The sequence below is a fragment of the Athene noctua genome, chromosome 8 (genome assembly GCF_965140245.1).
Source record: "Athene noctua chromosome 8, bAthNoc1.hap1.1, whole genome shotgun sequence".
In the NCBI taxonomy this organism is placed as follows: domain Eukaryota; kingdom Metazoa; phylum Chordata; class Aves; order Strigiformes; family Strigidae; genus Athene; species Athene noctua.
This window is the reverse complement of record NC_134044.1, coordinates 14,845,044-14,869,594: the sequence shown is the minus strand read 5'-3', so window position 1 is coordinate 14,869,594 and position 24,551 is coordinate 14,845,044. Positions and strand designations below refer to the sequence as shown.

Here is a 24,551-nt window from a genome sequence, read left to right as displayed (position 1 = left end):
GACACCAAATTTTCAGGGTGCAAAAAATGAGCAGTGACCTATTGAGTTTTCTTACTAGAATATACCCCCAAAACTGCTAGTCCTTCAAGTCTGAGGCTGCGTTGTTTGCCCTTTAAAACACCAAAAAACACTTTTTTAAAAAAATATATGTAGTTTCATAGTTAATTAACTTCAATGTTACCAGGTAAAGGCAGCTTTCCATTAAACAACCAAAAAATAATCTAAATTGGGCTGATTTATCAGTCGTATGCTATACAACAGGAGCCTCATGACAGTGAAACCTTTATGGAGGGGAGCAGGGCTCTTCAGTGCACCAGGAAAGGCAGCAGATACGCTATTCATTCTTTAGCCATTACAAATAATTAGGGAATCATGGTCCCATCTTCTTCCCATCTGATTAATAACAACTTGTGCTTCAGACCATGCTGTTACAAAGACTGGAGAAGGCAGGACTGCAGTTAAGCCTTTAGTTGTACATGCCAGCGATGCTCAGCCCTTCAGAGCAAAATGATCACTAGCACACAGGGAAAAGAGCCTGGTCCTTTCTTGTGAGTGCTGTAATATCCACATTCCATACAAAACAGAATGTGAGACAGCTTTAATGTCCTTGGTGAGCAGAGGATCCTTGCTCAGCTGTTTTCACTATGTTGTTCTTCCATTTTTTTATTTTTTTTTTTTTTATGAAATCACAAATAGCCCCAGCTTGCAGGATGGTGTGACTGCAACATGGTACACGCAGAAGAGGGTTGTGATCAACAGTCCATTCCTGACAGGCTTCTAAGTTGATGTATCCTGGTTAATAAGGTGCTGATGACCCTGAGCAATGGGCATATGAACACCAAAGAGAGTAATCAGAGGCAGAGGTTTACTTACATTTTTATATTTCATATCAGTCTAAAGAAAATAGGTTTTCCTTTCTCTTGACAGAGTAATGTCATTCTCCCAGTGAGGTAGGCATCCTTTTACTGCACCCCATTTGCTCTTCATTGTCACCCATGCACCCCGTTCCCACAATTTGTGCTCTACTTTGAGCAGATATTTTCTATTCTCTACTTGTTTCCTCTACTTTGAGATCTTATTTTCTCTGCTTCTCTCTCTTTATGTTTACTTTTTTCTTTACAATGCTTCTCTTATTAAACTTTTTCTTCCACTTGACTAGCTCCTTTCAAATCATTTTTACCCTCTAGAGAGTGCCTATAATTTTCCTGGGCTAGTAACAAACCTCTGATTGACCACTCCTCAGCTTTGAAGAGTGTCTTTTACCATCTCAGCTAGTACAGATTGTGTACCTTAATTTATCTTCATCTTCCATCATACACTTCCTCTAACCCCTCCTGGTTTCCACAGGTCAGCTGGTCATATTCGGAGACCCTGGAAGGGTAACCTGCTTTGAAGGTTCATGCTACCTGCTCATTTCCTGAACAGAAAACTGCCAAGTTTCATCTCCTCCCTACCACAGTTAGCTCCAGATATTCATTCAATATTCAACATTCTATGAGTCAGAAGGAAATTATGAGATAGACTATTTCTTGTCTTTAAAAGGTGCACAAAATGGTAAATGCTTTTCATTTTGCCTGCTCCTCACTGTCTCCAGAGAGGTCAGAAAGTGGTGATATAGACACCTCCATACCTTCTTGGAAGATTTCAGTAATGAGAAGGGATTGGTCTTGTGTGTCCTGCACCTCCCTGTGATGCTGTGAGTGCAGTGAATGGATAGGCTTGCGTTACTGTGAGCATTGGCGTAGATTGTCCTTCCCTGGTTTGTCAAGGGCTTGGTGGAGATCTAGTCAATCAAAGTACTGTGCACACTTTGAAACCAAAGACAAATCAGTCTCCTTCTTTAATATGCTGAGTATTCATCACCACATTTCAGATCACATATTTCTTGGAATGACTGCTTAAAGAAGGCACAGACAAAAAATAGAGGAGTCCAGGTGTATAATGTACTCTTTGTATATGACTCCTCTTGTGGAATATGAGGAGGTTGTAAAAAAACTGCACAGAATTAACATGCAGTAAGATAAGTAAGTTCATACCTCATATATTAAATAAATAGCCACTCTTCTAGAGAAGTACATACACACAGGGTATATGTTAACGTTCAAAAAATATACAGATATGAGGCAGTTTCATGTGCCTGTAAAGACTTTGTTGTCAGTAGACCCACAGAATAATATCTGTCCTTCCAGAAATGAGATCAGGGATCAAAAATGTTTTCACAGTTGCAAAAGTAATAAAGAAGAGCCTGCAGTCTCTGCTTGATTGCAGCAGTAACTCCTGACCCCCACTCTCCCTTTTAATGGAGATGGGTGGATAGGAGTATTTTTTGTCTTAATATAGTCTTTGATAACTTGTGGGTTGTCTTCAGTGGGAGTCTTTCATGGACGCTATGACCAGAAGAGTTTTACCAGCTCTTATGAGAGCAAAATGGGCTTTATGATGTTTACTCAGTTCTTTGCTCTTTTTTTGAAAATCTTTGGAGTTATCATTTAAAAATGAAACAAAACGAAACAAAACCCCACCACCTCTGCTCCCTAGATCTTGTAGTTTTGGTTAAAAAGATATCTTTGAACACAACCCAGCAATGATTAAAGGTGTGAATTGCTATAGAGACCACTAGGGAAGTGGTCCATATACTGCAGCACCATATCTCTGGCAGGAGCCAGGGTCTGAGTATTCAGTTGAAGACACAGAATTTTATGACAGCAAATGAGGACTACACTCTTCCAAACCCAGGTATCTCTTTTTTTACCAGTGATTTAAGTTAACTGTTGTGATGCTGGAGATCCTTGTATTATGCAAACATTGGATATTTCTCTTTTATTCTGTTTGGTTTAATCTGACTTTGGTGAAATATCATGGTATTGCATATTGGCAGCCTAAATATCCAAACTGAGGGGGGAAAAAAAGGGTTTCCTTTTATTGGTTTTGAATTTGCATCTCTCTATTATCACTCCTTGTCCTTGTGTTACAAAGCAAGGAGAACAGAAGCACTAGATCTATATTCTCTAAACCAGAGACTGTTTCACATACTTTTTATCATGTTCCAGAGGAAGCTGTGCTATTGTTTTATACAATGCCAGTAGTACCACAGTACTTCAAACAGTTCTGTGAAATGCAGTTCCTTCTATTCCCGCTGTTATCATTTCCTAGGACATTAGAAAAGATCCTGAGCCCAAAAGGTTGGATTAAGATCTTCACTTCTTCAACAGCTGAGGTCAGTGGCTCCTGTCATTTGGTTTCCACTTCTTACTCAGTCTGAGACAGGTTACTAATAGACTCCCCCAACCTAACAAGCAAGCAGGTCTTAGAGGCAGCTGTTTCTGCTGTTGTGCCCCTAATGAGTGAGCCCTAAAGAGGGTAATTTCTTTTCCATTATGTAGCATCAAAACCTGAATTCAAAACTTTCTGTAGTTTTAAGAGATCTTCCCTTAGTGCTGGGATTTTTGAGTAAACTGTACACCTGATACTACTCAGACCCTAATTACTGTAAATCAGGCACTAGTCCTTTCTACGGGAAACACTTTTGTGTTATTAAAATACAAAAATGTCTAACTGACTGACTTCCATATAAAGGGGGAGGGGAAGAAGTCACACATAACTTCAGTTACTTGAGCATAAATTATTTTTATTCAGTTGAGCCCTTTAGTTCAGATTAGGATCATAGCTTCCTGTGAGTGTACAAGTTACTTTGAGTTCTTAGTTCTTAGTTCAGTGTTGAAAAACTAACATTCTAGATATCCTTGACAAGTTCAAATAAAAATCCATTAGGATCTTCTGAATTTAAATCTCACTGGAAAGTTGAATTTACAAAAATGCCTATCACCAGTGCATATGAATCTTTACAGGAAAAGAAGAATACAAGTTAAGGCAGCACAGGAAAGGTCTTATTGCATTTTGCATCTTAACATTGGGAGAAGAACTGTATGTTACAGCAAGTTTGTAACGGATTCTGAGGGAATGGTGGAAAGATTGTTTTTATCATCAAGAGTGGTATGTGCAATTTTTCTTATATCCCTGTGTAGTAAGAGGCAATTGCACCAGATTCTTTTGGAAGACCATTGATTAGTTTGCTTATTTGTACATATATGACAAGGGAAATATAACTTATTTCTTTATAATGTAATAGTCATATAATAATAATAAATTACACAGTTCTTACACTTTTACTCCACTGGCTTTATAAGGAAGGCCAGTGTTTTAACAGATGGATAAATCAGAACTGACCAGGAAGCAAAAAAACCCCACCCACCTCTTCTAAAACGAATATATCTCAAGGAGGCTGTAATTATTTCCTTCTCTGTGACTTACAGCCACATATTGAAAGTTAATAAAGATAAATGTTACATTTACTGGGTAATAAGAGATTGTAGAAGGAAATAAACAAACCTAGGATATAGTGCATCTAAGTAAACACAAAGGTTGTAAAACCTTCAAACTCAAATATCAAGAGCACTGCAAATTAATGCTGCACACAATAGACCCTTTGGAAGCTAACTTAATCCACCCCCATGTATCTACATGAGGGCCATGCATAACAATGCATGAGCTGGATTTCCATTAGAGTTTCCTCTGCAGGCTGTCAGTTGTTTGAAGAAATAACAATTTCCTAGGCATGAAAGCTTTTTCAGAATGTTCCCACTGATGTGTAATAAAAGTGACTTTACTTTTTTTTCTTCCCCTCTCTCCCTCAGCCCCTCCTCCCGAGATGTGACTTTGGGGGGGAAGAGGATGGACTTAGACCCTCGGCCCCCTACTAGTTTACCTTGCCTGGATTATCAGTGCAGGTGTTAAAATAATTGAAGGTGTGGTAGGAGATACAACCCCTAATAGCTTTTCCTATATGGAGATTACCTAGGTAGAGAATGCCAGAGTACCTGAAGAATAGGCATGTGAGTACCTTATTAACATAGCACCATTCAGCGGCAGCTGCATATCTGGAAAAAAAACCCTTTAAAGAGCCTATTCATCTATGTTAATGGGCCCATTGCACAGTACATTGTGTGGGAAATTAAGTCTCTGGCTGTGAACTTCCTGTGCTGTGCAAGCTGCCTTGACTCTTTTTTATTGCTTCAGTGTTATTATCTCCTCCTGGAAATAAAAACAATCATGTTCTCACATTTGAGAAGCCAAAACATTCCCAGATAACAAACTGGTTGAAAGTTTCTTTTGTTTCCCTTATTAAGTGAAAAAATATGTTTTGAAATTAAAGTAAACCCTAAATTAACATCAAAGCCCATCAAATTAGCTGAGCTGTCATACGCATGACAATGTTGGGTTTTCTTTTTTTTTTTTTTTTCCTCCTCTGTAAAATACACAATTTAAATTGCTTTCCTATTTATTGTTCCTTCCTTGGAATTAATTTTTGCCACAAAATATGTTAATTTATTCAAATGAGACATGATTTTTGAATGTTTAACTGGCAAAAGAACTGCTTTCCTGCTGAAAGACTGAGGTAAAAAAATAACATTTTTTAAAAAACATTTCTCCAAAATATAGCCCCTTTTCATTTTAGTAGAGTGGACCAGTTCTTTAAAAGTAGATCTGGAAAAGTATACCAAAAAAAGGAAATTTTGTTTATTCAAATTATTTTCAAGCTCTATCAAGAATTTGAGAATAGTATGTGATATTGTGCAGCCTATGTCACCTTCAAGACAGAATTATCATCAAATATTTAAACGATTTTTCATCTTTTCTTTATGATCCAAATGCTGCACATTGCATCATTGTCATCATTATCATCATTATCTTCATCATGCTGATAAAAGAAGGGACTAACGATCAATACTAACTGATTACAACTCAATTAAGGAGGATCTTTTCACTGTAAATTTTTTTTTTTTTTAAATCTTGCCTCTTCCAGTCCTTCTGCAATTTCACGTTAACTTAATACGTTTCACTATTTAACATGTTTAATGAGCATACTGGCCTATGAGTAAATTCATCATTTATTGCTTCCATGGTGTGTACTCAACTTCTCTTGGACAACACTAACATCTAAAGAGCAACCAAAAAAAATTCAATCTCTTGCTGTTAGAAAAGGAGAATTCTTGATGTAAATTGCAATAGAATTTAGCTCTTCAGATAAGCAGCTATCTAGAAGCACTGTAAAGATGGCTAGGAAAAGCTCCAATTCATACCAAGCAGTAGAGAGAGGTAAGAAGCCAGTGTGGAATGAGCCTCCTAATACAAATCATCACTTGATCCGGTCTGTTTGGACAGACTTCCCTTGCAGCCATCCTATTATTTTCTTTAAAATTTTATCTGTGAATTCTTTGGGGCAGGAATGGTTTAGTACACATGATACCTTGTTCTATGCTTGATAGCGCTCAACAGTATTATCATAATGCAAATTCCTGTTGCTGGTAGGGACTACACTGAGTGCTCTTTGGGTATCTGTAACTCTGACAAGTGGTAATACAGTAATATCAGAGAGGAAATCAATATTTCATATTAGTTAATGATTTAATTATGGAAATCTTTCCCTTAATGCCATTTGTTAACTAAAGTCACCATCAATTGTATTCTGTTCAGCTCATCTTTCAGTGGCACTCTGAATTACACCTTCCTGACATTTAGATATTGGAATATTAAGCAGATTTCTCTTTCCAGTCCAGTCCAACACTTTGTTCACAATGCAGGCCATCTGGGAATGTGTACCCATTAATGCTCTGGGAGTCACTGTTAAGAGTTTGCATATTTTAAAAAGCCGGAGAAAATTAGAACTGCAGGAAGACCAACACATTCACATTCTCATTACATCAGTAGATTTGACATTAACGTTATTACCTCTTTTCCAGTGGTATTTTGCATTGTATTTTTTTCCTTCTGCTCATGTGTTTCTTTTTTAAAACAACTTGCAACTTTTTTTTTTTTTTTTTTTTTTTTTAATACTGACATTTTGCATGTTTTATAGTGTGTTGTTGAGAGTTTAAAAATATACAGTGAAGTTCCAGGCTGGCTATTCCCATTTAGTCACTTTTACACAGCAATGCTATTTTTCTATAGCAAGTGTACTGTTGGCATTTCAAGAATCACAGAGAGGCCAGTAATTTGGGTTTGAGCAAAATTTTTGAAACAGTTCCTGTAAAGATAATTCAGATTAATGGGCCATTTACAGTCTTGCTAACTTACTAACTGGCTATGTGCTCTAGGTAATCAGGGTGACATTACTGCCGGCACAAAAATGACATCTCGTCATCAGAAATTTTCTTCACTGGCACAGAAAATGCCAGGCACATCACCTCTGACTGTGTGGCCACCACATCTATTAACCTTATTGATTTGGAGTCATGCTGTGCCACACTGGAAAACTACTCCCCGCTGAAAGACTCAAGTGGATCAATCCTGAACCATGAACAAAAACTCACTAACAAAATGTAGTAGGGACCTTTCTCCATTAAGTATTCCTCAAAGTAAATCACATTAGAGAACATCACCATGAGGACCTTCCCCTGGGATTCTGTGATCTCCCAGAAACTAACTGAAAAATAGCAAAATAGGAAAGAAAAGATGTGCATATTGCTAAAGGTACTTTATATCACTTGATTTTGTTCTCAGATATCTTCCTATAATGATATTTTAATTTTATACTGTAACTCAGTTCCCCTTTCTAAACCTTAAAAATCTAACTTGCTACTTGCGTTTTAATAATGATTGTCCCTGGTAAGTCATCCAGTGACAGACAATTCTGAAAAAGAAAGTTTTCTCTCCTTTATGAACCCTTCAGCATTTTCATGTATTTATCAGCATTTATTTTTGAGAGCCTCATTGTGATGGGGCTTGAAAATGAAACAAGCCATCTAGCTCCTTTCAGCCTCATACAGTTAACAAAGAAGCCAACAAAAGGAGTTCCAGAGCTTCATATTTCCTGACAAAGGATAGAGGACTGCAGCAAGCTCCATTCATATTTAAATGTTCCTGGCTTTGGAATTAAAAGTCCATCTTTCATGTTACCATTTCCGTTCCTTACTTTTTTGTTGGTGTTTGCCGGCAATGAAAACTACGTCCCAAACATTACTGTGACTCTTCAGTCAGCAAAACTTCTGTTCCTAGAAAATACTTCTTGTCACAGACAACTGAGGCTTTAACTAGCAGTTGTGCATCATTATAGCTTTTAATTGTTGTGGAAAATTCATTTAGGACAAGAAAAATGTGGGTACAACCACTCTGTGCACATGTGAGTAATGACTGGTGAGTAAATTTTACTAAAGCCAGTGGGACAGCTCTCCTCAGGAAAGTTTACTCACACAAGTAAGGGGTACAGGAAGGGACAGGATCATTTCTGTAGCTCAACACTACGACAACAGTATTTTTGCTCAAGAGTCTGATCTGAAAACTTGACAGCTAAAACCTACAGGCATAGAGTTTAGATTTGCATTGGTTTTTGTGTTAATGAATAAAGCAAAGTTCATTAAAAGTACTCCTAGTACTGTGTTCAGTCATGCCTAACATCTATATATTTATCTATATTACATATTCTAATAATTTATTTCAAATAAAATTCTGGGTTATGAAAAGAACGTAAAAGAAAATGCAATGACATATTAGAAAATATTATCAGTTACTTGGAAAAAAATGATTTCTCAAAGCCACATAAAAGTCTGGAAAGTATTCTTTTTATTCCTTAGGAAATAACCCTGGGTTTCTAATTAATATCGTGAAATTAAGGCCATTTATCTGAAAAACTGAAAAAAGATCTATATATGCTCCAAAGTTCAGTGTTTGTCCCTGAGCTCTAACATGGGATATACTGTGTGAAAGTCTAACATGGGATACACCATATATCATCTCTATTTAGAGCCCCTAGGCAGGAAGTATGGATAAAAAAAATAATCAAAATTACTGTTTTTCTTTACTGAAAGCCCTCCAAGGAATTCATTGGAATGAGTTCTGTCTGCCCATCTAATTGATAATTATTTAATTAGCAATTTATAATGATAATGGGATTTTACCCCCCACCAGTCCATCTTGTCTGTAAGAAAAATTTAAGCAGACGTTATGTATTACTTTACCACTTTTGGCAGTTGGCACAAGATATTGTGGGCCAGCGTTGTGATTCCCTACAGTTAAACCATAAAAGCAATGTATTCATATATTTCCTTTGCCCACAGTGTTTCCTTTTCTCATTACCGTGGGTGACTGGCATTCTCACAATGTGTGTGGGTGCACAGGCTTGTTGTGTCACCATGGACAGTTCTAAGAGCAGCTTCATTAGTTCTTTTTACAACAAAAGCTAGGTTTTTTTTCCTGCCTTCTCTTTCTTTCCCTTAGTTGGCATGCGGGTTGAATTTTTCTTGGACCCCCTGCTTGACTTTTTTTTTAGAGCTCCTTTTGAACAGTGCAGCAGTGTGAACACTAGGAATTGTAACTGATAGACTGTTTGCAGGAGAACTCATGAAAGTTCTCTTTGTTCACTTCACATCAACCAGGTTTAGGCAGACCCTCCCCCACCTCAACCAAACAGGGAAAAGGAAATCCACTTTTAATTATACATTGATGGGAATCACTGTATAGTGAAATTGCATCAAGTGGAGAATGCCCACTTTATACTCTTTTATCTAAGAATCCAAAAGAAGCAATGGCGTAAAAAAAATGGATATGCAAGCATAGACTCCCCAATATGTAGCCGGGCCTGACTAATTTAAATCAATTTGCCAATTCCGTTTCCAGTCCTGATAAAAACTTTCAGCAGTATCTTTGCACTGTGAGAGTGTCTTCTTTAGGTTTTGAGCCTGGAAGTTCTTATTTTTGAGACGTTACAGAAAAAGAATTTTCCCCAAAACAATGGGGTTTTTAATGTGAAAAAGATTTGCAAGTGTAAGGTATTTTCAAAATCTGAACTAATGATATTGATGCTTTTTCCCTTTTCCTTCTTCAGACAAGCATATTCAAGAAATTGTGTAGAGGAGTCCTAAGGACAAAAAGAAAGGAGATCTATCTGGTGGCAGAATGAAAAGATTACACAACCTTGAGAGAAGTGTAAGTAAACAAGAGAAGCACTTTGTGTCATTTTATGCTGTTGTGCCCAGTAAAACAAATGGAAAAATTTTCAGCAGTACTACAGGGATCTCTGAGATTATAAATCATTTGAGCAATCTGCTAGTAAATATGTAATGATAATTCTCTTAGACTATTTTAAATTAATAACACAAGATAACATTAATATTGTGATGACAATGCAGGATATTCAGCCTTACTGTGTATACTATTGAAGTTTGCTATGGTTATATTTGCCTTTTTAATCTTCCAGTACAGAAGGGAAATACTGGCAGTTTATTTAAACACTTAGGCAAGGAATTTTTTTGAAAGTGCTCTTGAAGGTAATTTTTTACGTTCTTTCTTAAATTGCTTTAGCTTAGTTGTCCCGACTCATTTACTTTATACAATCTCAGCAACTAGTTTTTTAATATTTCCCGAGAAAAAATGTTAACACCTGTGAAAGTGTTGTGAAGACCAAAGAAAGAGTGGTCTACCTAGAAACAGCTTATGATACTTATAAGTACTCAAGAAAACTGTTAACTAAGGACATAATTAAGCAGTCATGTGAAGGGACTGGGGGAAAAAGGAAAATATCTCCGTGTGTGTTAGGAGGCATTTTAACCTGCTAAATGAAAGAAACCAGATGATATTGATAAATCTCACCTCAAAGACAAAATCCTGATTACATCAAGGTCAAAGACAACGGTTCAGTTCTGTGTTGTAGATGCATTGCACTAGTGACAGGCCAGTGTCTTAGGAAACCCAATCTAGGCACTCCATCTAAGTAGAGCCTGAGGAAACTCTGTCCAGTTTCCACCACCAATACTGGCATGGCTCCTCTGCTGCATGATCAAGTCACAGATGTGTGACTAATATTCCTTTCATCCCTATTCAGAATGGGACTTCTTCTACTCCTCTCCTATCTCACCACTGTCTCAAAAATAAGTTTAATTCTTCCTCAGCAAAAATTTGTACAGCATGTGGGTGTAGCCAGAAACAATTAGAAACTGAATGCAGCAGAGATTTAAAATTATGTTGGCTTAAAGGAACTGACCCAAAACTAGTACATGACTAGTCTACTAGTCTGGAGTATCCAGTAAACAACAAAACAACAGCCTCATACCTGATAAGTAACCGCTGAATTTCATTCCTTCCTCACCTGCAGTCCCTCAAGTTATCTGCAAAAGTGTGTAGTGACAACTGAAGTTCTATAAAGACCAGGAGTTTTCCACAGATTTTTGGGCTTATTTATTTACCAGAGCCAAGAGCTCTCATGAGTTTCCAATTTGAACATAAGTATGAATCCAAATTTGTGAGATTATATGAGTCAGTCCATCAAGGGTCTGCTGTACCAGAATGGGAACAGCAGAATTTCCCAGATGCTTGTAGTTTCAAAGAAGTAATAAGAAAACCGGCAGATATTTAACAGCTAAATACTAATTCTTCTGGATATTTTTTTGGCAAAACTAAGGGACCTCATGATGTTATACCACATGAAGCAATCTGAAAAGGTTTATTAATCCCCAGGGAAGAAAGGAAGGAATCTTAAAACACAGAATACCAGTCAAATCCCAGGACTGAGTCTAATTATTGAGAAAAGGCAGCAGATCGGCCTCCAACCAAATGATCTTTCACTGTGGCCAACCACTAAAGGACACAGAAGCATGGAAATTAAGGCACAAGTAGTTGTGGCAGGAGTAAATTTTAGGTCTGGGGAGGCTGAGCCATGCAAAGGAGAAAAAAAACTACAGGGGAACAACTGACACACAGCAGGAGTTGCCTGGAAGTGGTGCCTCTCTGCCCGCTGTGAGGGAATCAACGAGGGAGAAAAAGATGGGAATAAAAGTGACTTGAGAAAAGGGTGGGTGGGGGGGGGGGGGGGGGCTGAGAATAAAAAGATAGCTCAGAAACATATTAAAAAATAAACCTTAGGTTTGATTGTTCTCGTTTATATATCCATACCAGAGATTATTTAAGAGAGTCCTCAAAGATCAGTCTCAGGTTTGCTGCTGAGAATAAAGCCACTGAGATGGATAATATTCTTACAACAAAAGAGATTTTTTTAAAAAAAAAAAAAGAAGTAGGAACATTTTCCCGTCATGACTGTGTTGTCTGGATTCCCTATAGTTGTTCTACCAATTGTCCAGGGCCTCTCCTTTCCTTCAGTGAAGTTACTCATTCATTTCCTCCTTCATTCAGTTTAGAATCAGGACTTTTTTCTTTAAAGTTCAGAAAGATGTAGTTCAGCAAGTTTCCTTCTGTGGAGAACTTAGGAGCACTGTTTGAGAGAAAAGCCCTTGAGGCTGACATGCTTTAGTTGGAGTTCTGCTGAACTGAATTTGCACATTAAGTACTGTACCTTGCTCTTGCCTGCTAAAGCATCCCTTGTTTAAGACTACTTGTATGTGTAAATAAAGGAAAATGGGATACAACCTCAGGATTTATGCTGTGTCATCTGTGAACAGGCCCTTTGGGCTGTGTGGGGAGCCAAGAGTTATTGCTGGGTTGTGGATATGCAAACCATATCGTCCTTTCTCAGTGGTGTGCTCCTGCAACGTGATTGGGAAGGCAGCCCCATACCACTAGAAAATTCACCAAGCCCAACTTCCCCCAGCTGGATTTTTCTAGTTTAAGCTTACTCTGGGACCAGGGCAAATGTAAAGCAGATTTAACATGTGTAAGATATAAATCCCTAGGTTCTCCAATAATCTTAGGTCTCTCTGCAGGGTCATTCTGTTCCAAATAATGAAATATTATTATTAATAATGAGGGGATGGATTTGTAATGCTTACTCATGTTGATGAAATATCGCCCAAGTGCGCAATCCTCACAAAGGTAAGGATGTGTAATTGGACTTTAGACTGATAAGTAACAATAACGATTAAACACTCATCTTGAGCAGATGTCCTGAATACAAACACTTCAGTCTTTAGTGACAGTTTTCAGGCAACTGTCGTCATGTCTGTGGATATAAATATAAGATAAGAATTTGTCCACTTATGTTTCTATACTCTGCTTGGTTGCCTATAGCCGAGAAGGCTGACATCTATTAATGGAAAAGCCTTTGACAATGACACATCTCTTTTTGCAAGAATCTGAATAGCAGTGACAGATCAGGAACCCTATTTTGATGCTCACTGTATATTTTTCTTTTGTCCTCAGTTCAGCCATACTCATTTCATTAAGTTGGGTCAGTTAGGTCATGCAGCCTTATAATTATCTCCCAGGACCAAAGCTCTGGCTGAACTTTTAGTTCAGAACATTGTATCTTTGCTGGGACCTGGTGGGGTTATCCTCCATTTCACTTCAAAATTACAAGGACCAATTCTTCTGTGCTTGTGTATACTTTGTATACCTGCCAAGTCCTCTCCTTCCATTCCTTCAGGTAGTCTCAGAAGTGACTGATTATAAATGCTGATCTGACTCTGTAAGCTTTCAGCAGCACACCTGAGGTTCCCATTTTCTTTCATGGTGAACAGTTTTTCTTTCTTTCTTTGACTTTTTTGAGGAACTGATTCCAAAGATTTTATTCACAGTAGTTAACAGGTGTGAATTGGTGTTTGCTAGCATAAGTGTCGTGCTGGGTAGCCCTTTGTTCCCTTCCTGCTGCTTCCCTTCTCTATTATGGCAAAACTTACTTTAATAGGAGTTTTTTTAATGGTTTGTACTGTGTGTATTTTTAAAGCATATTATGGAATAAAAGTGAATACCTATCAGAACAATGTGTTCCTATGAACCTCTAACAATTGGGCAGATCCCTTGATTTCAATGGACACCCTCCAGAACAAGGGACTTGTACCACCTGAGCAGGAGTGCTAGAATCTGGCCCTCAACAGATGCAGTTTTGTTTCCACCAGCATGTGCCAATTAAAATGATTCTGCTGTAATAAAATATCAGGAGACAGAAAAGGAACCGCCGTGAACTGAGGCAATACTGAAGAGTTAAGCGTCTTTTCAGCTGACACAGATCCCCTGCTCCATTGGTGATCAATGGTAATAATGACATCCACTTTCCAAGGTAGTGCTGGGCTGCTGAGGGCTGATTCTGATGTCAGTGGCTGGTGTGAGTTGTTGAGGGATATTCAAAGACCATGTTGGATGGGCGGCAGGAAGATCTGAAGCCACCAGAGATGTGGAGCAGAAATAATAGGAGGAGTGGTAAGAATGACACCATTTCCAGAATGTCTGAATTAAGAAGGAAGGCAGGAGAGGTTGAGCTACGTTTGAAATACTTTGTCAGCTCAGTATCAAGTAATTGTACACCGTTTCAGCTACTAGTGCCTCAAAAATTAAAATGAGCTGAAAATTTTAGCTCTACAATTCTTAACGAGAGTGAGTGGTTTTAGACAGCAAACAAACAAACAAAAAAGTGTTTCTTCTGATAAATATTTTCCTTTAAATAGGACTATATAAACTCCTGTTAATTCTCCAACTCTTTACACTTGTTTCATGCCTTTGTAACAGGACCCAACCTCATGGACGTTTCTCCTAATTTCCATAATTTGAGTGGAGACTGAATCCTGGGCTCATACTTAAAGAAATTTCTTATTTAAAAAAAAAACCTAGAGATAAGAATGTGTATGCATTTTGCCTTTCCTTTTTTTTGTTGTTTTTTTTTTTTCTTTCTCTGTACTGTGCTAATGTTGCTTGTTTTAGTAAGAACCACAATGCTTGTATTTGCTGAGTCTTTCAGTAATTACAACTCAATATCTGTGCTAGTAGCTGTGACACAATTTCAAGTTGATATCAGTGTTATGGAATTTACAACATTTTACTACTTTAATTGTGACATTTGCCCCTCGCATCTCAATTTCTTTCTCTGTTTTTCTGCTTAAGAGTTTTAATTCTGAGCTTATATTTTTTCATACATCTTTGTTTAAAAACTGATTGGGATGGGACAAAACCAGCATCAAATAGTACAACAACAACAACAACAACAAAATAGAGGGATCGTAAAAGGAAAGAAAAAATGCATTTAAAAAAAAGAGGAAATTTTGCTGCATCACCAATGTGTCAGGGTACAGCACTCCTATACACTTCCAACCCTGTTCCTTTTTTTCTCCCCAATTTCCACCTCTGTTAAGAATTCTTAGACTTCTTGTTTTCCCCATAAGACTTTGTAGCAAACCTTGCAAAATACCTGGTACTGGCAGAGGCAGGAATGAGACCTTGCTAAAGAAAAGGAAGGTTCATCCTTTGAAGTAGAGAGCTCTTCAAAACTGAAGGTCTTTATGAACCTGCAGAAGTTCATCTCCAGTAACCAGGAATCAAATCTAGAAGATCCAATTTGTAATGTTAGGCATTGGAAATGACACACCAGTTGCGCCAGTGAATGGTGACTTGAAAAGCCTGGCAGAAATGAGCTATACCAGAAATGATTTTTAAAAGAAAACAGTCTTTTGTTGAAAGTGAAACACTGTGCAACAAAATCATCCTATTTTTTACAGGAAGGCTTGCTTTTACTCTAAAGTCCCATATGGATGCTGAAGGAGGAGGAATGTGGTCCTGCATCCTCTCCCCACATGCAGAGTCACACTTGAACATCTAGAATAATTTTGCCTGCGATCAGATGTTTTGACACAACACATTTTCCCCGAAATTGTCATATCATTGTTCTCAAATAGTTAGAAGAAAAATCAACATTTTGGAAGTTGATGCAAAGTAACTTGTGTCCTCCAGATAGCTCTATTCATGTATTCTTTAGCTGTCAGAAGGAGAACTGTAGTTCAGCAATTACCTGCATTACATTCACATCTTCCTTTTTCTGTTAAATCATGCACACACATTTTCAATTTATTAGCACTGGATAAGTGGCCAACTATGTCTAGAAGCCTTGTAATGTGTAAATTACCCTAGCCAGTTCTAAGAAGGGATATGTGTCCATGAAAGTGAATTACTCACAGATCACAAAAGAAACCACCTTTTCAAAATTATTTCAGATGGTCTAATTATCTGCAAAATGTAGGATTGGTTTTGTACTGTTGAAATTTGTTAATATCCACCAAAAATGCTCATGGCATTTTTGTATGCACAGCAGGAAAATCAGTACAGAACTGGAACTTGTTGTTAATAAAACTTGAAAAGCACAGCTTAAGGTCTTTGCTGAACTATAAATGGTTTAGGCCTCTCAAGCCTACATACTGTCTTAGGGTGAGAATATATGGAAAAAATACATGAAAAAGCAATTACAGAAAAATTTGGGTTCAGGGTATTGATATTAATTAGAGGTGAATAATGCTGATTCAAAAACCTGACACTCCAGAAATGGCAAAGCAAAGCAATCACTAACATGTCTGGAATTCATATTACCTGTCCAAGCAATTTTCTTTCTCCTTCTATAAGTGCACAGTATTGTTCATTTCGATGAGATACTACAGACAGACACTAGAAACTCAATTCCCCCTTCTTCAGACAACCGGGATTTAAATATCCATTCAGTTCAGTAAATGGTATGTCTATCATAAAACTCTTTGTATACGGTCGCATACGCATAGTTGATATATAATAAATAGGCATTTTGTATCCTTCTGAAGAGCAGAAATGTGTACAGTTGTGGGTTTGTTTTTAATTTGTGATACAGACAGTGGATGACTAGCACTGAATATGTATGTAAGAATGATAGAATTATATGAGTAAGGAAAAAAATCTTTTACAGAGGGTTGGATCAAAGGTTGGTGACATACTGAAAATTAATATCTACTTCTGTCTTATATTAAGAATGAGTAGGATTCTCTCTGTCAATAAAAAAAATGTTCCCTTGTTATCCACTAATCTGTTTTGATTTAATTTTTCCTGAATAAAATTTAGTACCAATAGTAAGTGTATACTGGGAGTGGTTTGTAAAGAAGAATGATCTGTCTGGAGGGTTGTGACCTGGGTGTGGTATTGAGTAAGTGTGTTAAACCTGGTTTATTATCTGTTCATCTTCAGAATCAATGCAAGGGGTGCAGCAGAGTTTGCTGGAAGTCCTGAAAGGATTTCCTGGAACTCGGTGTTGAAAGTAGAAATGGAACATTTAATTAACATCAGGTCACAGTAGAAAGGATAAATTAAACTTTGTAATCAGCATTTAGCACTAAGGTTATCAGGAGACTCTTCCAGGTTCACTCTTACAGGACGTGAATGTAAGAATCTGTTTTGAACTGAAGAGTCAATAGAAGAGATTTTGGAACAAATAGGAGAAAATCAACAGGATCTAATTGTAAGGATCTGACAGTATTTCTCTAAATAGAATTCAGTGGGGAAATTGCTGAAGATTAACTCTGATATCAAGTTAGTTAAGTTACCAAATTAGTTAAGTACGAATACATTTTCTATGAGAACAAATTCAATTTTGTAGGGGCTTAATGAACAATGTGAGATAAGATTGTATGATCAAAAAGCCTTGTAAAGGATCCCTAACTCAAAAGAACTTTAAGAAACTAAGTTCTTAAGAAATAACAAAATGGCTTGGATTAATAACTGAATAAAAATAGGAGACAATGGGCAGGAATAAAATAACTATTTTCTCAACAAAGAGAGGTTGCTGATGGAAGCACAGAGGACTTGTACAGTCTGTATATTCATAAATAACTTTTACAAAGGAGGGGGATGATTCAGAAGTTCCTGCTGTTTACATATGATACAAGATTATTTAAGGTTGATGTGAAGGTTTGGAATAAGATTTCTTAGCCAAGTGAGGGACAGAATGGTATGGGACATTCAGGGTGTGTTCTAGTTCCTTGAAAATAGACACCTGGAGTCATCTGAGAGGATACTTGACAAATCCACATGACGGTGACAGAAGTTCAACACATAGCCTGTCCTTGATTGTGACCTTAAATGCCTATGTTTGGGGAACTGAATCCCATCCTTAGTGCCTGTTAATATATTGTAATACTTATGGAGAAAAACAATCTTAGGCTTATACAAAAATGGCTTGCAAAATGTTCAGGTCTTGGAGCCAATGTGTGTGATTCTCTGGAAACATCAGTAATGGTCAAAATTGCAAATTGATTGTTAAGCAATATTAGCAAAAAAAGTAAGAAGAGAAATCAAAATTAATGTGCTCCTGCATAAACCTGCTATAAACCCATGTAATGAATACTGTGTTCAGTATGGATTTTCCCATCTCCAAAAAGATATAGGAAAACGGGGAAAGGATTACAAGGAAGATGGGAAGAATGTAACTGCTTTCATATGAGTTTGAGTAGCTTAGGACTCTACATCTTGCAAAAGCCATGTCAGAAGTGAGATAAGACAGAAAACTATGAAAAACTATGAATTATATCAGAATGTGAACAGGCAATCATCATTCACTATTTCTCACAGTATGAGATGCAAGACTCCAAAGACAGCAAAATGAGGGGTTTAGGTTTAAAATGGAGAAAATGCTGGCAGTTGTGGACTTCACATCTACAGAAAACTATGGAGGTAAAAGTATAGATGGGCTGAAAAATCAGTAAGAGTTATGTAGTTTTGGTTCATGAGTGGTTCTTAAACAAGATGACCTGGAGGCAACACCGAGCTTAGTATGTTCATAAGACATTAATATCCAGAGTGCAGGAAAAGAAACTGAAGGGAAAAATCATTTTATATATGCCACTGTCTGGTTTTCTCTAGACAATCAACCACCAGTGCTGAAGCCAAGAAACAGTTATGGAAAATTTGGTCTATCCAGCATGACTGATTCTGCACTTTTATTATGAAATCCCTGCCTTTGACCTGTAGTGCACTAGCTTATCTGTAGCTTAAGAACACGGAGTAAAGGTCTCTTCTTCTACATATATACCACTGAAAGCCAAGAATAAATTTTTAAAAAACAGAACATGCTAAGAGAAAGAAATGAACTTTCAGGAGGCTCCCCCCCAAAAATTCATTGTCTCATATTTGGCTATATTAACTTTGAACATATGTAATGCACGTTGTACTGACAGTTCTGACTGCACAAACAGCCTGAAATCATCAAAGAGTTAGAGATACTGCTGGAAGAGAACAGCTTTTGAGCAGTTACAGAGACTTTACACAACCATTCAGAAAAGCAGCTGTGTAAGGGAAATTCTGGAGAATGGTAGGTGCACATGCTGAATTCAGACATGCAGGAGTAAAAAGAGTAGGGATAACACCACTATGGGGAGAAACAGAAACACGGGAAAAATAATTCCAAAGGTCAAAATCTTCATGGGTTTTAATTACCACAGCTACTAGTTGTTGATTCCATAGCTCCTATTTCTGGTTGGCACCAGAAACCCCCATGCAAAAACACTTCCGCACTCCGCTCTGAAGTGTTGTGCTTGTCCCTCTTATAGGTTCTCCAAAGCCTTTTCCATTCAAGCAAAGGCACCTAAAGCTTGTTCATACTCGCATAATGCAGTTATACTCAATTCTGGTATATTCAAAAATGCACTGGAGGAAGCATCTCTGCAATCTTAATGGTTAATGGTTGGATTAGGTGATCTTCAAGGTCTTTTCCAACCTAGATGATTCTGTGATTCTGTGAATCTGACTCACTGAAGGAGCTCTACGGTGTTCATGTCAAATCAAATGCCACTAGGAACGCTTTATGAGAAGTCATCTTTCTCTGATGTGCCTGCTACATGTTTCCTGCCATCTGGGATTGTTCCGAGCTTTTGCCTGTCCAGTTAAATGCACTGCTCTTTGCAAGGACAAGTGACACCCACTGACAACCTTTAGAGATGCAGCTCTGTTTAGCCACAGAGTACACATGAAGAGTGTTCAACTTAGAAATTGTTACAACTCAAGGTAATGTAATGGTTACAGCCAAAATTCTAATGTGAACCATAAACAAACAAGTAATAGAATAAAGTAGGCTCCTAATATTTGATAAGACTATTTCCTAAGGGCAATCATGATTCATTTCTACTGTAATATCTGCTAATCTCTTTACTAATACATCTCAGTAAATGTGTTTTAAATTTGTAGACAACTGTGCATATGCATGTATATACATACACACACATATACACATTTTTTAGATAGATAGATAGAGATATAAAATTAATTTCCTGAGCAAGAGAAAGGTAAGTCAAAGGCATAACTGATAATCTTGTGATTGTGCTTGCATCCCCACAGCAACGAAGCTGGATCTCCCTCGCTAAAGAGAGCTTTGGGTGCACACTGGGAGAGCTGCCAATGCTGCAGCAACATTGCCTGCTGACAAGCCCTTTGCCATTTTTGGCACTCAGGCTTTGCTGGGTTGCTGGTTTTCAATCTCTGTGAAAAGCTAGGAGCAAAGAAAGACACAATACGGTAGCAACATGCAGCAAGGTTGCAGTGAACTATGAAGTAATTATAGCAGGTAAAACCGAATGGTTTGGTATCACAAGGAGAGGCAGAAGAGAATGTACTGGGACAAGTGCAAAGGAGCACCAGGGATGCACTTAAATAGGCAGGGCAGTCCCAGAAATATATGATAAAGTCTATTCTTTATTTTTGTGGAAGACTTTTTTGCCCAGTCTAGCCAACACAATGAATGCCAAAAATGGGAAGGTCCAGTTATTTCTCACTCAAGTTATTTCTCTACTAGGTAATTACTGGACCAACAAGGTGATGTGTCAAATCAGGAGGACTAAATGTGACACTGTATGCCTTAGCAGATAAATTACAACCTCAGACAGTATACAAGAAATAATAAAAGTCTGACAAGGAATGGAGGTTGGGGAAAGACAGTTTAGCAGAAAAAGGGACATCTTGTCACTTCATAAGGAACTGATGAAAGTCAAGCAGAGTCAGACCTTGCAAACCAAATTAAACATATGGCAAAACCTTTCTAAGTCATATGATGGGAAAATAACCAAGAGAATAACTGTGCACTGAGGGCAGAATAGAAATTAAAGATAACCTAGGTGTGACCCAAAAACTAGATTAAGACTTTGAGAATTAAAAAAAGATTAACATAGGAAAATGGGATCAAGTAAAACATAAATTTATTTATTTAAAAAATCACGCAGGTAAACTTGTGATCACACTCCCTTTATTTTAATGACTGTGATTGTTGAGATAAAGCAAATACAGTAGATTCAACTTTTTTGCCTTTCAGTAAAGCATGTGATGCATTACTACATGGGGAATTATTAGTTAAATTGGAAAAGATAAGGGCAAGTATCAGGACTGTAAGATAACTAAAGAAGTGACTGAAGAGGAAACTAGAGTTGAAAGGATTTCTCTCTTTCCCTGGAGGAAAGTTACTAGTGGAGTTACTTTAGGATTGGTCTGGGGATTAATTTTATTTAATATTTTCCTTAATGACCTAGGCAGAAAAAGTAGGAGTGTACTAATTAATTTGCTGATGATACAAAACTGGTAGATGTCATGAATACAGAGGAGGATTGGAATATTATACAGGAAGAATTAAATGACCTTGAAGACTGGGGTAATAGAAATGGAATGAAATTTAAGGTCATGTGCTGCAAGGTCATGCACTTAGGGACTAATGAAAAGTATCTGCTATGAACTGTAGGCTCATCAGTGGGAAATGACAGGAGAGAAAAAATACCTAGTTGTAACAGTCAATCACAGAATTACTATGAACCACCAGTGCACTTAGACCACAGAAAGGGAAAATGCAATTTAGAGATATATTGAGGAAAATATTTTTAGTGAAGCAAAGAGAGTATTCATGCCATTGACCAAGGTGCTTGTCTGATATCACCTGAAATTCTGAATCCCTATAGTTGGGGTGCAAATGTTTGGGGTATTTTTAACAGGTGCACAGAGTGACTAGTATGGTGATCAGAGGAAATGATGGCCTGTCTGAAAAGAAGCTGTACCCAGGAAAACAGGGGTTGAGAGGGAGAAGTGATTGCTGTCTATAAATAGATGATGAGGTAAACACTGGGGAGAAACAAAAGCTCTTGAATTCACATGATAATTTTGACATGAGAACAAATAGACATAAATTGGCTATGGGTACATTTGGACAAGAAATGGAGAAAAGCTTTCTAGACACCAGAGCCATAATACACGGGTGTGGGAGTAAACACAGAGCTAGGCAGATTTATTAACTGGGTATATGTGATGTGATTCATGTGCTGACATACACTTGAACTTGATGACTCCTGGTCAGTCCTATGCCCTGTTTTTCAGGCAGCTTTGCTTCACAATCCTTAGTTTGGCATATTATATTTTCCGGCACATTCTTGGTTGTGCTTGTGGATATATTTTATTATTTTAACCTCCTTGATATAATGCAAATATTACATGATATCTTTAGTTTATCTATTTTCTTGTTTGCTGAGAGGCAAGCAGCAACACTCGACATTTTGCAATGACCAGAACAATGGAATGAAACAGAAATAAAACTGCTGTTTCTTTATAACAAATTTGTTGTATTGCAGCAAAAAAATCTAAAATCAAAATAAAGTAGTTCAGAATAAAACCACTTTGAGCCACATCCACTCAAAAAAGACATTCAGAAATAAGAACAACTGCACTGAAAGCCAGTCTCTGATTTGGGAGGTTTTGTTTCCATTCTGTATATTTGTACATATTTTTGGAAGTTCCTCGAGTATTTTCCAAATTTAAAGTCAGTACATAGACTAAACAATTTTTGTAATGACCCGATGCTATTGTTATTAAGTTCTTATATTCACGCAGTTCCATCTCAGACAAGTATTACACTTGCAATATCAACAGGAATTTTCTTCTGTGAGGACTACAGACTCTATATTATTTTATAACAATTAGTTGGTTTATTTCTCAGAATATAAATATTCTCTTTTCTTCATGGGACCATTATTGTTAGGTTATAATTCCTTAGTTTTATGGGATTGTTATCAACAAAAGCAATTGGGCATAGGGAGAAGCCCTTAGTTCTCTGTTGAATGACGTGGCTTAATCATAATGAATAGAAATAGTCCCAAGGATATGTATTTGTGGTGTAAAATCAAAACAGTCATATTGTGCCTTTAATACTGTCTCAAATAGATACTCTCATTATTGTATTCTGAGAAATTCTCTACCTAGTATGCCTCAAATCTCATTCTAGTCATTATAAATTAGCAATGCAGAGGCTGAAAAGCAGCAGCAGCAGCAGCATACTCTGATACTGAGTAAATAATGACAACCGTGTGTTTCCTAGGGGAGGGTCCTTCCTTTATGATAAACCAGTAAACTGAACAGGTTTCTCACTATCTGATTGAGGAGATATGACTATTAAAAGTTTGAGATTATTTGCAGTGACTACTGCATCTGACAAATATAGAATTACAACACTTAGTCTGTGTAACCAACAGCTTATTCCTTTTTTTCATGTGCTGTTGTGTTGTGTTTCATCAACTTCAGAGACAACGATGCAAAATAATGCAATGTGACACCATGCAATACAATAAGACGTGACATAACACATTAGAAATTTAAAGAATGAAAAGCTTCAGTCAATTCAGAAAATAGGAACCCTGTCCAAATTTATTGTGACAAGTAAGAACAGTGCAAACACTAAACACTGTTTTCAAACCAGAGGGCACCATTGTTTTTTGACCACCCAAATTGCTTGCAGATACTGCCGTCATCTTTATTTTTAGTTTAATAGGCACAGAGCTGGGAGCTCTTTCATTTCGGGTGGTGTTTTTGGTTTTTTGGGGTTGTCCTCTCCCCTTCCCCCAGCCTGGCGTTAGTATTTAAATATCTAAATTGGCATCTGAATGACTTGGCATGATTGTCGGCAACTTTCCATTCCAAACAAACCTGTTCCTTGACATTTCAAAAAGATGTATTGCTAACATACGTCCAAGGATTTTGTAAAAATCCAATTCTGTGAACACAGGCTCAAAATGGGTGAACAAAAAAGCATCTGTGTTAGCAGAAAAGAAGTGTTTTCAGTTCATATCTAGGGTATGCTAATTGAAAATCTAGAAACAGCCTGCTTTCCTGTAGAGTACTAAAATGAATTGGAATATGAAACAACTCTCTTAAATCTGACTACTCCAGACTTTTCTTCTTCACATTTTCACTGTCATCTATTCATATCTGTCTGGTGATATTTAGGTCTGCATTAATGGATTAAAGTCCACATTGATCTCAGTTGGAAAATATGAGTTGCTGTTGCTGATCACCCTGTGCTATTGCCAAAGCCTTCTCCTTTGCTAGTAAAGTCAGATTCTATTGAAGTCTATCCCAAATAGTCATCTGTATAAACAATGATATGTGATTCTAAACTTCAAGCACATTTTCTGTCCAGCTGTACTAACCATTTTTATGTAAGTTTTATTTAAGGGCAGCACTACCATGCCGTGAAGTCAGACAATGAAGAGATTAAAACTATTTTTTTTAAGCCATTTTAGGGCCTGGATGGCTCATTTGATCGGACACTGGCCTTTCATCACAGGGAATAGCAGCTCATGTCTAGCCTTGACCATTGTGCTCAGAAGTAATCTTTATGTGATGCTTATAAAATGTTTATAATGAAATGAGTACAGGGATTCTTGGTTTACTTGTCAGTACAGTGAAGAAGAACAGGGAGCTGTCAACTAGTGTATATGCAGGTGAAAATTAAGTCTCCTGAAAGGGATTTTAAAAAGTGCAAAGCTCATACAAGAACCTAGCTAAATGAATAATAGACAGGTGACTGCTAA

At 37.3% G+C, this 24,551-nt stretch overlaps 1 protein-coding gene across 1 annotated transcript in view; it reads left to right on the top strand.

Moving 5' to 3' along the window:
• Positions 1–9,907: 9,907 nt before the first annotated feature.
• LOC141963383 (uncharacterized) overlaps positions 9,908–24,551 on the top strand; it is a 56,601-nt gene continuing 41,957 nt past the window's right edge. The window contains exon 1 of the mRNA XM_074912673.1: positions 9,908–9,981. The gene's annotated coding sequence lies outside the window, so the exon portion shown is untranslated. The remainder of the gene's footprint in view (positions 9,982–24,551) is intronic.